This window comes from Manis pentadactyla, chromosome 10 (genome assembly GCF_030020395.1).
Source record: "Manis pentadactyla isolate mManPen7 chromosome 10, mManPen7.hap1, whole genome shotgun sequence".
NCBI lineage: Eukaryota > Metazoa > Chordata > Mammalia > Pholidota > Manidae > Manis > Manis pentadactyla.
Genome location: NC_080028.1, coordinates 100,393,982 through 100,410,073, shown reverse-complemented (window position 1 = coordinate 100,410,073; position 16,092 = coordinate 100,393,982). Strand labels below are relative to the sequence as shown.

At 45.9% G+C, this 16,092-nt stretch overlaps 1 long non-coding RNA gene across 2 annotated transcripts; it reads left to right on the top strand.

The window, feature by feature from the left end:
* The first annotated feature begins 3,821 nt into the window (after window positions 1-3,821).
* LOC118933641 (uncharacterized) lies at window positions 3,822-15,823 on the top strand. Of its 2 annotated transcripts, XR_008992243.1 has the most exons (4): window positions 3,822-3,898; window positions 3,984-4,171; window positions 5,622-5,686; window positions 15,146-15,823. It is a non-coding gene; the product is annotated as an uncharacterized LOC118933641 (long non-coding RNA). The 2 variants fall into 2 exon arrangements; XR_008992242.1 differs by having other exon boundaries at window positions 3,860-4,171.
* Window positions 15,824-16,092: the final 269 nt, after the last annotated feature.

The following is a 16,092-nucleotide window of genomic DNA, read 5'->3' as shown; positions in this document are numbered from 1 at the left end:
ACACTTTGCTATTTGGGGCATGTGGGTGGGTGTGCACACACATGTGCAGATGTTAGAAAAACAGATGAGACAGGGAATGATTCCATTTAAAATACCTACAAATATTCATGTCTATAGCATGTAGAGAGCAAGTACAAATAAATATTTAAAACTTGGGTCTCCATGAGATGAATTGTGAAAGACAGGAACAGGCAATTCAGAAGAGGGGAAATGACAGAGGAGCAAACATTAGTGGAAATTTTAATTTTACTGGGAAATTTATGGGCGATAAGGACTAGTTTTTAGCAGGTTTGTTAGGTGGATTCCTCTGGGGCTGCAAAGCCTCTAGAGTTCTTTCCAGTGATTCACTGTCCTTCCTGGTGTGGAGGGAGGAGAGACACCTTGACAGATCTAGTCCTGCTTTTAGGCTAACAGCCTTTCATGGCTCTGCTCCTTCTCAGTTGCTTTCAGCTAAAAGAATCTTTATGCCCAAGGGGCATATATTCTGCTGCCGTTCACCTTCCTCAGTCCCATTCTTGCCACCTGCTGGGGTTGTGACCAAATTAAACCGTGGCTGCTTAGGGAAGCCCATTTTACAACAGAAGTAGGAGAGAAAAAACTGCTTATGTTTGCCTGTGTCCATCTGAGGATGAAACTGGCTCTTGGGAAGGACCAGGTCAGCGCTTCTTACCCTAACCTCACTTCTCGGCTGTTCTTCCACAGGGAAGGAGGGTAGAAACAAGGTCGCACTAGAGGCCCCCGTTCTGCCTCCACCCGGAGAGGCGCCCCGCCCTTGGCTGCTCAGGGCAGAGGATGCTCCCCAGCGGCTTGTGCTGCCCCGGGGCTCTGGGGCCTGATGTCTTTGCCTATGTCTCCAAGACCCACTTGGAAGCAGGTATCATTTCCTGAATGTTCTCACAAATTAATAAACAGAAAAATGGTAGATTTAAGTCAGTCTAAATGTTGTTTTTACCTGAGGCATGGGGTTGGTGAGGTTAAGCTAATCACGACAAGATGGGATCTGTTTAAACAAGGCTGACTGTTCATGCAAGCAAACTTAGAAACCTCGAGGAAATGGTATTTTCTGAGAGGAAGAAAGTTATCAACAAAGGGTTCAGAACTGGTCTCCACAAGATGTGCCACTTTGCGTGGGGACTACTATGAGCCGAAGGCAATCTAGACCCTGTGGGCTACTCAAGAGATGCTCTGCCCCTCCCAACACTACCTACAAGAATCCAAATTGGAGTCTTCCCCAGAAGACAGGTATTACCAGAGATAAATTTTATCTGACTGACCCATCTGTGGGCAGGGCAGATGTCAAACACCTTCTCTGCTTATTGCCCTGTGACTTGACCCCCGCCCCCTTCAATGCCCAGGCCCCTCTCATTCCTGAGCTCAGGGTGGCAAAGACACCTCAGTTTACCTTTCTGTCTTTGGACCTCTCACGTATGTGAGGTTTGCTTGCATATGAAAGCAAATTTGTTTCTCTCCTGTTAATTGGTCTCTCATCATTTTAATTCTTAGACCAGCAAGAATAACATTCGTAGAGAAGAGGAAAATTTTTCCTCCCCAACATAACAAAAGAGAAACTTCCTAACTGTACCAGAAGGAATTTAGAAACTTAGAAAGATACCACCATCTCCCCAGCCCCACAATGGGGGGAGGGGAGGGACCAACCGCAGACCAGAGGGTTTCCCAATTGAAGTCACCCAGGCCTTAAAGAAAGCTAATTCCTAAACGTAATTCCCATTTAAACTGTTCCAGGGCCTAGAAGAATTCCAGATTCAACAGGGACCTATAGAACGTTGACATCAAAAGCCAACAATTACAGCACAATAAAGGAAAACCAGCGACCAACTTCACTTACATAAAGTTCAATGCAAAAGAAACCGAAATAAAATACACCATGACATTAAGAAGAGAAATCACCAGAACCAAGTGAGAGTTGTACATTCAAAGATGACAAGGCCATCTTTTAATTTACTTTATTTGAAAATATATTAAAGGAGAAAAGTCATGATCATCCTAGATGCTGAAAGACATTTGATAAAATTTGCCAGTTATTACTAAATCTTTTCTTGAATTAGAATGAGGGATATTTTTTAACATGATAAAATTACACAGACATACAAACTCATTAAGCCAAAAGTCAACATCATTTGTGATGGTTGGAAGCAGGAGAACTTTCCATGAGACTCTGGGACAAAAGAATGCCCTCTATCACCATTATTGTGTTTGGGAGCTTCTAGCTGATGAAGTAGGTGAGTGAAAAAAAGAAATTTAAGGAGAAAGAAAGGGGTGAAATAATCATGCTTACTCTGGAAAATCTAGGAGAGGCAATGGAAAAATGTGGCACACGGGAAAGGATTTCACTGAGGGATCAGGTACGGAGGTAACACACCAAAAGACCCAGATTTCCTATGGAAAAATAGGAAGCAACTGGAAAAGTGAACAGAAGAAAACATCCCACTTACAATAGCACCCCCCAGAAATAAAACTCCCAGAAATGAATGCACTCACATGCATATAATCTATATGAAGAAATCTTTTAAAAGCTGCTAAAGGGTATAAAACTCTTCAAATGGACAGAAAGCCATAGTGCACGTGTTCTTATCTAGAAAAGTTCAACACTAAAAAGATGAGCTGGAGCCTCATACATGCGGGTGGGAACATAAGATGGCGTGGCCACATGGAAAACAGATCAGCTGTTCCTTTAAAAGTTACATGCAAATTTACCATGGGGTTCAGCAACTCCGCACGATTGTATCTCCATCCAGCTCCACATACATAGCAGCTGCGCCACAGATAATTTGTTGACTGCAGGACAGATGAGCTTTCACCATCCAGTCCTGGCACAGCTCACAGAACAAGTGCAGAGAATTACAGCAGGGAGGGGGCTGGGGAACGTGGTCGTGTTGTAAGATGCACAAGTGCTGGGGATGTCACATACAACATGGTGACAGTCGCTGACGATGCCACATGGCACATGTGAGGGGTGTGAAGAGAGGAGATGCTAAGGATTCTCACTACAAGGAAAAAAATTTTTCTCTTTTTCCTTTTTGGTATCTATATGAGATGATTGTGTTAACTAAGCTTGTTGGGGTAATAATTTCTTGATTTATGCAAGTGAAATCATAATGCTGTACACCTGAAGTTTGCACACTACTGTATGTCAATACCTCAATAAAGCAATCAGGGACTTATTCAACAGCAAAAACTCATTGTTCTAAATATTGAGTCGAGAGATGGAACTTTGAGTGGCATCTGACTTTCGCTGAAGATTCTGCTTTGTTCGGGGAAGCTGGATCCCACACCACCAGAGACCTCAGCTGACTCTGTGAATAAAATCCGGGATGAAGAGGCTGTTAATGTAGTGCACGTGATGAGTAGGGCTTCCGTATGCTCATTTCACTTTCCGGTGTCCCAGTGGAGTATTATATATTCTGGTAACATGCAGGAGGACACTAATGAGCACCAGCTTACCTGGTTCTCTGGACTCTCTCTGTCCACCCCAAGTGAGCACCTTCTTCTCCTCTTGAGATCTGATCACGAGTGAAATTTCTCAACAATTTCATCAACCATCTCTAATGAAAACAAGAATGATTGCAGCAATGATTATAGCACATGTGTTGTTTTGAATTTCTACATTAGGTATTACATTGATCAACTCAATAAACATCTCTTTTCAAAGTGTTAGGTGATGCCTTCGTGCAAACTAGGGGGAATCTACAGACAGAACATCCAGTTATAGTGTCTAAATGTTCTTGACCTCCAGCTTAACCTGCCATTTTGGAAAATAACTGCATACACCTTTCACAGAGGTTTCAGCATGAGATCACTGGGGTCACAGCTGATGCTGATCAACACTTTCCCCAAACTCCCCAAATTCTAGGAGAGCCCTTGTGAGGAGAAAGTGAAGGTGCCTATAGCCAGGATTCTCACCTGGCTCTGGTCAGCTTGCTCACCACACACGTGTGGGCAACACGTTGTTATTGTCTCCACAGAAAGCTCCGCCCAGTGCTCGGGGCTGCTGTACACCTGCAGGGCTGCGAGGCTGCAGGAGAGCAGAGACGGGAGTGGTGATGGTGCTGAGGACAGAGACAAATCTGCAAGGTGGGAGTAAAATAATCCCCTGGCTGCTCCTGTCACAGAGTCGTTGTGAGGACCCTTGAGGGAGACGTGAAAGCACTTGGTAAGCTGCCCGCTGCGGTGGGGATCCTCTGGGTGGAGCAGAGAGTCAGCAGCCACGGGACACCCACCTCAGCCTCCTCCCTTTGCTGAAGGTCTACCCAGGGCTTCTCCTTTGGGCAGGGGCTCCCTGCAGGGGGCGGCGGGACTGGGTCAGGAAAGATGGCAGCCACACCCACCCCATCCACCAGCCGCTGGGGCCTCACCTGGTCTCTGGTTGGGGCAAAGGGCTGGACTCAGCCCCTTCAGTAGGCCTGGGCCCTAGTGCTGGGCCCCCCACTAGTTCTGAACCTGGGTGAAAGTGAAGACCTCGGACCCTACAGCTCGACAACCACATTTGAATCCCAGCCCCACTAGGAACTGGTTACGAGACCATGTCAGGCACTTATCCTTTCTGCACCCCGTTTGGTCACCTGTAATATAGGGGCATAGCAGTGCCTATCCCAGTGGACTGTTGGGCAGATTTAACCAGTTCCTGCAGGCCAGCACCCAGAGCAGTAGCTGTTAGGGGTGTTGCCTGAGGCGAGGTCCCACTCTGGGCGGTGTGCCCCCATCTGTACTCCCCACTGGGACATCTCCCTCTTCAGAGCTCAGGCCTGAATGGGCTGTCTTCTCCCAGGCCTTCTTTGCCCCCTCTTCCCCTCAGGAGCCCCTGGTTCCTACTGGCCTGGGGCCCCCAGACACTAAATGACAGATAAGTGGAGGAGAGCAGAGGGGGAGGAGGGACGCTTCAGAAAGTCCTTGCGGGGCACAGAGCTGAGCCGGGCAGGGGCCTGTGGTTGGGATGAGTTCCTCTCAGTCAGGCCCGGTCAGCGTCCCTCATGGGTGGATGCAGGAATGGACCCAGGCCGGCCCGGGGTCACACTTCCAAAACTCGGTTCCCAGGGACTGTCATCTTCATATCTTTCCAAGGGGGGATGTCACCCAACAAAGCCCATCATGGGCTGGCCAGCCCAGTGCACAGCCCCCAAACACTGGCATCAGGGTGGTGAAGGAAAGCAGCAGGCTTCCTACAGACTCCGGGTACAGATTGCAGGGGTTTTTATGGGCAAAATTAGGGGTGAAGGGAACAGGGTGCATGACCAGCTCATGATCATTCTCCTGATGGGTCCCTGGGGAGGTAATGGGGGGTCTTTGTGCCTCAGTGAATTGTGTTCTGGCTCCACCTGTCTGGGGGCCCCCTGCTTGTAGCCAGGATGTGGTCTGCCTGATGGGGTCTGAGAACCTGCAAGGACACCTCAGTAGGTATGTTAGAGTTTATTGGCACCCTTAAGAGAGAATAAAGGGCTCCTTGTTATGTTTATTGAGTGTGCCTTACCTCCTTATCACAACCTGTCTTTTGTAACCCCCACCTGCTTGTCAACACACCTCTGTGGGGCATGGGATTCTCTTAGATGTGTTAACGGGAAGTCTGAGAGGCTCCCCATAAAGGGGGCCCACCTGCTCTGTTTCAGAGAGTTTGAGGAAGAAAGAAGGGTCCACGGTATCCCTGGTTCGTGCTGGTCTCAGCCTGTGGACAGTAAGTCTTCCATCCAGAAACACCTGCGGGGCTTGCCTGGGCCTGGGGGGCTTCCCACTACATCTCCCCTTTCCACCCAATGTTACCACTGGATCGAACTTTTGGTTCTTACTATGATTGTGGATGCCCTTCAGCAGCAACCATCGAGAAAGTCGGCAAAAGAGAGGTTTCTTCCTCACCAGACCTGGAGATGACACAGCACACCTGGGGCCACACAGAGATCAGGTGGAGGGAGGCCTCGGCCAGGGCCCTCTCTTTATTAGTATCTGGAAACGTAAGAGGAAGAACTTAAAGGTGGGGAAGAGAAACCACGAGTGGTCCCAGTGGGCAGGTAACCCAAATCAAGGGAGAGCTGTACCTCAGAGGAGCCTCCATGGGGGAGGAGGCCCGGCTCTAGATCTGTCCTGAGGCTGGCAGGGGGTCTCCCGGAGTGGGTGCCTCTGAAAAGGGGGCCTTGGCAATCAAAGGTGAAGCCCACAACAAACAGCTGTCAGGCCTCCCACTGGCCAAATGATGCCCACAGCACACTTCCGGAGCCATACAACTCAGTATTTCTTGGGGATTTCTTTTTTTTTTTTCATTTCATCAGATGTTCATCATGGTGGTTCAGCAGTCCCCTCCCCCTACCCCCACCTCCATCCACTCCCCTCCCCCCACCTCCATCCACTCCCCTCCCCCTTGGTAACCACTAGTCCCTTTTCAGTGTCTCAGTCTAATGCTGTTTTGTTCCTTCTGTTTTGCTTTGTTGTTGTGCTCCACAAAGAAGTGAAATCATATGGTATTTGTCTTTCTCCACCTGGCTTTTTTCATGGAGACTATTACCCTCTAGATCTATCCATGTTGTTGCAAATGACAGGATTTCTTTTCATGTCTGAATAATATTCCATTGTGTATATGTTCCATATCTTTTTTATCCATTCACCTATTGATGGACACTTAACTTGCTTCCAAATCTTGTCTATTGCAAATACTGCTGCGATAAACATACGGTTTGATAGGTCTTGATGAGTCAGGGATTTTGTTTTCTTCAGGTAAATTCCTAGTGGTGGAATGACTGGGTCAAATGGTATTTCTATTTTTAGTTTTTTGAGAAAACTCCATGCTACTTTTCACAACAGTTGCACCGATTTGCAGTCCCACCAACAGTGTAGGAGGGTTCCCCCTTCTCCACATCCTCGCCAGCATTTGTTGTTGTCTTTTGGATGTTGGTTGAGAGCAATTTTAATGCCTGCTGTGTGCTCAGCCCTGTGCTGGTGGGTTTTGGAACCTCAGAAGGAACCTGAGAAGGGCTTGGAATTAGGGAAACTGACGACTCAAATGCACACTTTTTCCCGTACTGACATCTCTGCAATCAGGATGTGTGTTCAAACCCCCACAGGTTCACTGTCACACACACTCACTGTTTTCACTTTACGGCGGTCCATAAAATCGTGGAACATCAGAGACTGCTGGCATCGTGGGTTGAAGAACATGGTGTCACTGTAATCATTTCTAATGGGAGCTGACGTCTTTGGGTGTTTATCCTGTGCTGGGCTCTTTTCTCTGCCCTTTACCTGGATCATCTCATGGGACCTTGTGACATTGCCGTCATAGCATTTTGTGGATGAGAATCTGAGAGAGGTGGTGTGATTTGCACAAGGTGGAGGATCTTGGATGGAACGGGAGTGGTCTGGCCCGAGCTCTGCCCCACGCTCATTTGGGGAATTGGGGGGGACTTGCTGGATGCTTGGAGTCTGGGTCACCTAATGGGTTCAGACTGTATGAGCACCTTTGAAAGCAGCAGACGCCGTTGTTCACACCATCTCTGTGGTTAGGCGGGCCTGGGGAAACACACAGGAGCTTGGCCTTCTCGACCTGGCCTTCTCTGAAACCCTCCCAAGGTATCTCTAATTTTCATTATCACCTCCTCACGGAGACTTTTTAGACACTTTTTCCCCCTAGTTGTTCCTTCTGAAATTTTAATTCCATAGATGTTCTCGATTTGTTTATGTGCTGTGTGCATCATAAGAAGGCTTTTAAAACCCACCCTCAAGAACCAGTGTTTGCGTGTGCAGCTGACACTGTCCCCACTGAGAACGGGTGCTCCACGGGACCCCTCCCGGAGGCCAGTCAGAGAGAACGTGGGTGAAGCCTAGAAGTTCTTAGCCCAAGCCACACAAAGGAATCACCTGGGCGGCTGCAGGTCACACCCAGGCCCCAGCCTAGAGATGCTGAGTTGATTGGTCAGCGGTGTCCCAGGACTCCATTGTTTAAAAATAAATAAATTTCATTTTTTAGAGCAATTTCAGGTTTACAGAAAAATTGGGCAGAGTACAGAGTTCCCGTGTAGTCTTTCCCCACCACACCCAGCTTCTCTTACCACCATCTTGCACTCATGTGGCCCATTGTTAATACTTTATTAACTAAAGTCTGTAGTTTACACTGGGTTCACTCTTTGTCTTGCACGTTCTATGAGCTTCGCCAAGTCCATAATACCATGTATCAGCCTTTATGGTATCACACAGAGTAGTTGCACTGCCCTCAAAACCCGCCGTGCCCCACCTGCTCATCCCCTTTCTCCCCTAACCCCCGGCCACCAAGCCATTCCCCATTGATTGGGTTTTTCCACAAGGTCCTAGAGCTGGAATCATTCAGTGTGTAGCCTTTTCAGATTGGTGCCTTTCGCTTAGTAATATGCATTTATGGTTCGTTCATGTCTTTTTAGGGCTTGCTCGCTCATTCCTTTTTACCAACAAATAATATTCCTTTGCATGGTGTACCACTGTTTTCCAATCCATCTGTGGAGGGAAGAGGCATACTTCTAAAAGCTTCCCATGTGATTGTATGTACAGACTGGGCAAGCCAGTTTCTCCTCTGTAGATGGGGAAACTGAGGCCCAATTAGGAAAGGGGTTCTGAGTCCAAAGAACTGGTGGAGTCAGCCTCCCTGAACCCCACCCATTCCTCCCCCAAGTGCCCTGGTTAACCCTTTGCTCCAGTCTGACCCCTGGTATGGACCCCTCTTATGCACCAGATACCTCCCCCGTTTGACTTCCAGAGCTTCTGGGGTATCCTCTGGGCCCGAGGGTATCCACTTTGGGGCATCCTGTTCTGTAACTGGATTGTACAGGGGTCCTCTGCTTCCCCCAGGAGACTTCTTCAGGCACAGGCATGAGTTTTAGACATAGGCAGACCTGGGTTGAATATATGAGCCTCAGTTCCCCCATTTGTAAGATGGAAATTCCCACTTTACATGTGGTGGAAATGACAAGTTGAGACCCCATTTTCGGGCCAGGCACTGTGGTCAAGGATGGCTGTCCCCCATTCTTGCTCCATTTAGTTTCTTCTCCCGAGTGTTCTCTGATGAGCCGGAGTGGCTCAGGAAGGCTTCCTAGAGGAAGGGGCCCTCCTGCATACGCATCTTCCTCAGACCCTCCTGCCCTCCCTCCACTGCTGAGCCCTCTCCTGCCTCCCTGCAGGTGCGGGCGGCTGCCAGGCGCTCCAAGGAGCGCAGCCTCAACGGCTCCCTGTCTGTGCGCATGTCCAGCCGGGAGCTGGTTCAGCCGGAGGCCGCCACCAGCCAGGACACCCAGAGAAGCAGCCAGAGCTGGGGTGTGAACATTCTTCGCCGCCAGGCGGCCCTCAGAGCACCCAGCATTGTTCAGCTGCAGTTGTCTGGCAAGAGCACCCAGCCAGGTGACTGTCCCCAGGTGGTCTGCAAGGGGGGAGGGAGCCCCTGAGGGCAAAGGGCTGGCATCCTGGGAGATGGGAAGGCATCGCTCAGAGTCCCCCTCTCTGTCCCTGTGGGACCAGGCCCACATTACCCCCGCTGGTGCCATTCTTGGTTTTAAGGCATTGCAGCAATGGAAGGAGGAGACACTCCATTTTCTATCTTCTTCTTTTTTCTTATCTTTTAAAGTTAAAACTACATTCGCTGTAGATGACTTGAAAGATTATAATGTACAGAGAATAAAACAAAAATCCCTGGAGAGGGTCATGGGGAATATGTTGGTGTATTTCCCTCCTGTCTTTTCTCTTTAGCCACATCCTCATGTATACATAAATCCACTATGACATGGCTGTCAACTCCTGGGACAGGGACCAGCTGCTTCAAACCCAGCTCTGCCTTCGCTGCCTCTGGGGCCCCGGGCAAGCCACTGTGTCCTCTGTGCCTGAGTTCCTCAACCTCCCTCTCAGGACTGTCCTAGGACTAACTGAGCAGCACATGTGAGTCCCCGAGCAGCACCTGGCCAGCGAGTGTTCATTACCCGGCTGCTCTTAATGCTGCTACTCTGCACATGGCACGTTCTGGCACATGCTGGGCCTCCATTAAATGGTACTTCCCCTTTTCCCCTGCAGTCTCAGGTTTGACAGCTTTTTTGAATTCACGGAGACCCAAAGCTTTGGACATGGACCTAGATAACCCTGTTCCCAGAATTACCACCTATGGCTGGCTAGCCATCCATCTATTCATCCTTCTGTCCAACTGCCCATCCTTATCCCCAAGTCTTTTGAGGCAGACTATAAAAAGGTATATAGTTCTAGGTCAGAAATTGGCAAACTTTCAGTAAGAGTTCAGATGGTAAATAGTTTTGGCTATATGGTCTCTGCTGCAATTACTGTGCTGTTGTGGCTCAAAAGCATCATAAAAAACATGTAAATGAGTGGGTGTGGCTGCATGCCAATAAAACCTTATTTACTAAACAAATGGCAGACTGGTTTTGGCCCACACAGGCCCATAGTTTGCAACTCTTTTTCCAGATTTTTAAAAAATATGTGAGGAAATTAGGACAAAGGGAAAAGAAAAATGGGGAAAATGGGAAGGTGCTCGAAGTGGCATCAGTAAGCAAAATGCATGCTGTGAGGTCCTGTACCTTTTCTAGATTTGGGCTGATTTTTGACTCTGAGCTTCCTAGGAGCCAATGCAAAAAAAAAATAAACCCACTGGTGGCATTATTTGCAAAGGCTATAAGGGAAATAGACAGCTGTGTGAATTACACCAAGGAAAGCATGGCTGATCTTGTTTCCCGTGCCCAAACCCCAAACCCGTGTTCTTAACCCCCTATTACAATGCAGTCCTGTGGGCTGACAGCCCTGTAAAGGCAGTCCTGTGATGGGTTTGGACTGTGGGTTCACGCACCCACGCCTTATGGCCTGGCCTGCTTAAATGAAGGGGAAAAATACTATTTGCCTCCAGGAATGGATGCTGCCCTTTAAACTGCCACCATCACCTTCTTTCCTAGAATTAGGCTGTTTTCCAGAGCACTACTGAGCCAGAACACAGCAGAGCTTTATCTCAAGGCATCTGAGTTGCAGAGGGGAGGCCGGGTCCTGACCCTGCAGCACCAAGTCCAGCACATGGTGGTTGGCTGGGCAACTGTGCCCCGCCTCTTGACCCTCAAGTGCATGCTGAAGTGGACGGAGACACTCAGAGAGGGTGAGGGCCTGCGGAATGCCATGGGTCAGGTGCATGGAGGTCTTGAGCAAGCACTTTCTATGGAGCCACAGGGCAGATGAAACCCTACACATTTTCAAGTCTGTTGATGCTCCATTCCAGCATCATACACACTGGTGATACACTTTTGTCTGAAAAGTGAATTTTCTGCTAAGTACTGAACAGGCCTCCTTATGCAGGACTTGTCAGAGCCTTCAATGTAACTAATGGCATCAGAACTATACAGGAGGGAGAGTGGGGTGCAGTGTTCCCAAGCATATTTTTTCTATTGCTTTTTATTTTGATATAATTTCAGACTTACAGGAAAGTGGCAAGAATAGTAAAGAGGATCCCCTCTACCCATCTTCCCCAATTATTGACTTTCTGCCATAAATGCTTTATAATTCTTATTCTCTTTCTCTATATATACATATACATGTATGTATAAAACATTTTTATTTGTATGTAAAAAATATGTTTTAATCCTGAACTGTGTTTTACTAAGTTGCAGACGTGATAGTTGGTCTTTACCCCTAAATAGTTCAGTGTTTATTTTCTAAAAATAAAGATGTTCTCCCCCATTCCACAACAGTTACCAAAATCATAAAATTCACATAGATACAGTGCTGTTACCCCATCTGTAGACCTTACTCAAATTCCAGTGGTTGTCCCAATAACATCCTTTATAGTAAAAGAAAATCCTGGATCATTCGTTACATTTAGTTGTATTGTTTCTTCAGTTTCTCAGTATTTCTTTCCTTTTCATGATATTTGCATGTTTGAAGGCTACAGGCCAGTCATTTTGTGGAATATCCCTCACTTTGGGTTTGTGTGATGCTTCCTGACCACTTTAAAGAAAGCGTTTATGGCAAAATACCATGGAAGTGAGACACTGTCACATCCGCAGGCACTTGATGTCACTTTGTCCCAGTATTGGTGACATTAGTTTTGATCATTTGATGAAGGTAGCATCTGCCAGGTTTCTCCATTAAGTTTTTATTTTTTCCTTTGAGTGTTGACTCCATTAGACAGGTTAAGAAGTTTCTCCTCCTCTCCTCTTCTCTCTGAGACAGTTTGTGTAAGACTGGTGTTAATATTCCCTTTGATATCTCATAGGGTCTACCAGTGAAGCCATCTGGAGTTTGATTTGTGCAAATAATGTTTTGGAAAACGAATAGATCATAAAGCTATTCAGATCTTCTATTTCATCATGAGTCAATTTGGCTAAGTTATATTTTTTAAGGAATTTGTCCATTTCAACTACGTTGTCCTATTTATTGGCATTCAGTTGCTCATTACATCTATTACTAGCCTTTTCACGTAGGCGGGATTTGTAGTAATATTCCTGCTGTCATCTGTGATGGCTGTAACTTTTATTTCTTCTCTCCCTCTCTCTCTATTCCTTATTAGTCTAACTAGGATTTCATCAATTTTGTTGATCCTTTCAAAGAACCTGCCTTTGGGTTTGTTAATTTTCTCTCTTGCTGTCTCTTTCCAATTTCATTGATTTCGGCCCTTACCTGTATTATTTCCTTTCTTAGGCTTAATTTGGGTTCCCGTTGCTCTTCTAGTTTATTAAGGTGGACCTTCAAACCATTGATTTTCAGACCTTTTCTCTCTTCAAATATACATATATAAAGCCATACATTTTCCTCTAAGTATTCCTTTAGATGCATCTCACAAGTTTTGCTGTCGTGTATTTTCGCTATCATTTTATTTAGAAATATTTTTAGATTCCTCTTGTGATTTTTTTTTGATCCATGAAAATATGTTGCTTAATTTCCAAGTATTTGATACTTTTCTAGATAGCTTTTTGATATTCAGTTTAATTTCACTGTGGTCAGAAGATCTGTTCTGTAGGATTAGTCATTTAAGATTTGTTGTGACTTTTTTTGGGGGTGCCAGTATATAATCTCTCTTGTGAACATACATAAGAAGAATTCGTATTTAGCTTTTGTTGGGTGTAATATTCTATAAGTGCCAAATTAGGTCAAAGTTCTTGGTTGTACTGTTCTGATATATAACCTCACTGATATTTTTGTCTTGTTATTATATCAGTTAATGAGGGAAGAATGTTAAACTCTCCAACTGTGATGGTGAATATCTATCTCTATTTCTCTTTTGGGATCTGTCAATTTTGTTTCATGCAGGTTGACCTACTGATATTAGGTGTATAAGCATTTATGATTGTTATGCTTTCTTGGGGTGAATTAACCCATTTATCATTCTTATTTCTCATAAGACTCCTTGTCTTAAAGTCTAGTCTGTCTGATACAATTGTTACTACTCTTGCTTTTTTATTAGCACTTGAATTATATCTATTTTCCCACCCTTTTCCTTTAGACATATCTATTTCCTTATAAAGTACATTTCTTGTAGACCACATATATTTGGATTTTATTTTTATATCCAGTCTGAATCTCTGTCTTTTTATTATAGATTTAGTTGACTGGTGTTTAATGTAATTACTGGTATGATTGGATTTATGTCTACGATTCAGTTTGGGTTTTTTTTGTTTCTTGTTTGGTTTGTTTTTGTCATTCTAATTGATTTGTAGTTATATCTCATTGGTTTTCCTAAAGACTAATTTTGCTGAACATCTTGTCATAGGTTTATTTGCCACTTGGAAATCTTTCGTGAAGGGTCTCTTCCAACCTTTTGCCCATCCTAAAAATTCAGTTATTAGTTTTTTTATTATTGAGTTTGAAGATCATTTATACAAGTCCTTTATTAGATGGTGTTTTGAAAATATCTCCCAATCTATGGTCTGTCTGTTCATTTTTTTAAATTGTGTCTTTGGAAGAGCAGAGCTTTTTAGTTTTGATACAGTCCAATTTATCACTTTTTTCTTTTATGGATTATATTTTTGGTGTTGTATAACAAATCTTCACCTAACCTGAGGCCACAAAATTTTTCTCTTCCTTTTTTTCCTGAAAGTTTTATGGTTTTATGTTTTAGATTTAGGTCTGTGGTTAATTTTGAATTGATCTGTGTATATGATTGGGTAAAGGCCAAAGTAATTTTTTTATATGTGGCTTTCCAATCATTTCAACATATTTATATTCCAGTTATTGCAACACATTATTTTCCACTGAATTACCTTTGAACCTTTGTTGAAAATCAATTGACCCTGTGTGTTGTGGGTCTATTCCTGGGCTCTATTCTCTTCCATTGACATCATTTCATGTTATCTTCACAATAATCTAATGAACTTTTACTCTGGCTACCCATGTTTTCCAGATGAGGAAACTGGCTAACATCTTGTAGGACATGGTGACAGAGAGCCCCATAAAAAGATGATTCTGTAAGAAAGTTGTGTCTCTGTGGAAAGTGCTCTCCATGCTGTGATAGAGTTTAACATGAGCTCTGTGTCTAGAAGCACAGAACAGGGTGTCTCACTCAGCCTGGGGGGATGCAGAGGGGCCAAGGAAGGCTTCCTGGAGGTGGTGACTCCTAAGTCCAACAGGGGATGACAGGAGGGAGGTATAAGGGCACTTGGACCATGTTAAGGCCCTAAGAGAAGTCAGTGGGGTCAGGAGACCTAAATGGTTCTGACAAGAACAAGAATCTCCCTGATGCATGAGTTATGTAGAGGCATGGGACTGGCCTCACAGTGTGCGATCTTCATTCTGGATGGAAATGACCTCTGAGCAACTTTTCTATCTCGAGGATTCCAGATGGGATCTCTCAAATCCTCCCAGGTCTCAGTTTTCCTGACTGTAAAGTAGGGCCATTCCATTAGCTGTGGTCTGTGAGTCTCTTGGGCAAGAATTGAACTCTGGTATCACAGACCTGCCTTATCAGCCTTGCTGCTTTTTGGCCAATGCACTTTTGCTTGTGCATTAGCTCGCTTGATCCTCAGAGCATTCTGGGAGGGAGCTGATTTAATTGGTCTGTTTCCCAGACATGCCCCTTTAACGTGCATTGGAATTATGACATCCTGGATCCCAGAACTTCCCACCCCAGGATTCTTTCCCTCCTGCCCAAAGCAGCCAGTCCCCTGAGATCACCCTTTGGTCTTTATAGCTTCTTTCCCTTCCTCTGCAGGTACCATCAGGAACACTGCCGACTCAGTTGTGCTGGGCTTCTTACTACAGGATAAGCATGAGAAGGCAGGGAATGGCACCAGTGCACGCAGCGTGACCGGTGTCCTCAGCCAAAACAGCAGCCAGGCTTTGCCGGGAGAGCTCAAGCTGAGAGGGCAGCTGCGGGCCCAGACAGGGAGCCTCGGGGGCCAGCATCCATGCCTATGTGGCCAGCCTGGCTCTGGGTGGGGTCTGCAACTGGGGCCCAGGGCATGGCCAGCTCTCAGGCAGCCTGAGTCACATCAGCACCTTGACTGCAGCAGGTATGGGTGCACAGTGCCAACTGCCTTCCTTTCCCACAGACTCCAGGCTCCTGAAGCCAAGGGGCTGGGGAGGTAAAAAAGCCCCAGTCCCCGAACCTACCTTCCAGCTCTATGTCCTCCCCCTACCAGCTTCTCCTAGTGCCTCCACCTTCTGTAGGCTGTTACTTAGCCAAGACATACAGTATAGGGACAACAGCTGTTACCCAGAATGGACATTCTTCCAAACCAGAGGGCAGACAACCCCTACTGGCAGCCCCTCCCCCAAGACAGCCCGTCCTCAGGCCCAGCTTCTCCGGCCTGAAAGCCTGGCCTCCCAGGACCTCCAGCACGGCTTCTGGGCTGCAGTTAGGAGAGAGTTTGGACACCCCCTGCTTTAGCTTCTTTTTTTTTTTTTTTTTTTTTTTAAATAATTATTTTTTATTGAAGGGTAGTTGACGCACAGTATTACATTACATTAGTTTCAAGTGTACAACACAGTGGTAGAACATTTATATACATAATTCTAGGTTCCAGCTATCACCCTACCAAGCTGTTACAATATCTTGACTATATTCCTTATGCTATACATTACATCCTGGTTACTTATTTATTTTACCATTGGAAGTCTGTCCTTTTTTTTTTTTTTTTTGTGAGGGCATCTCTCATA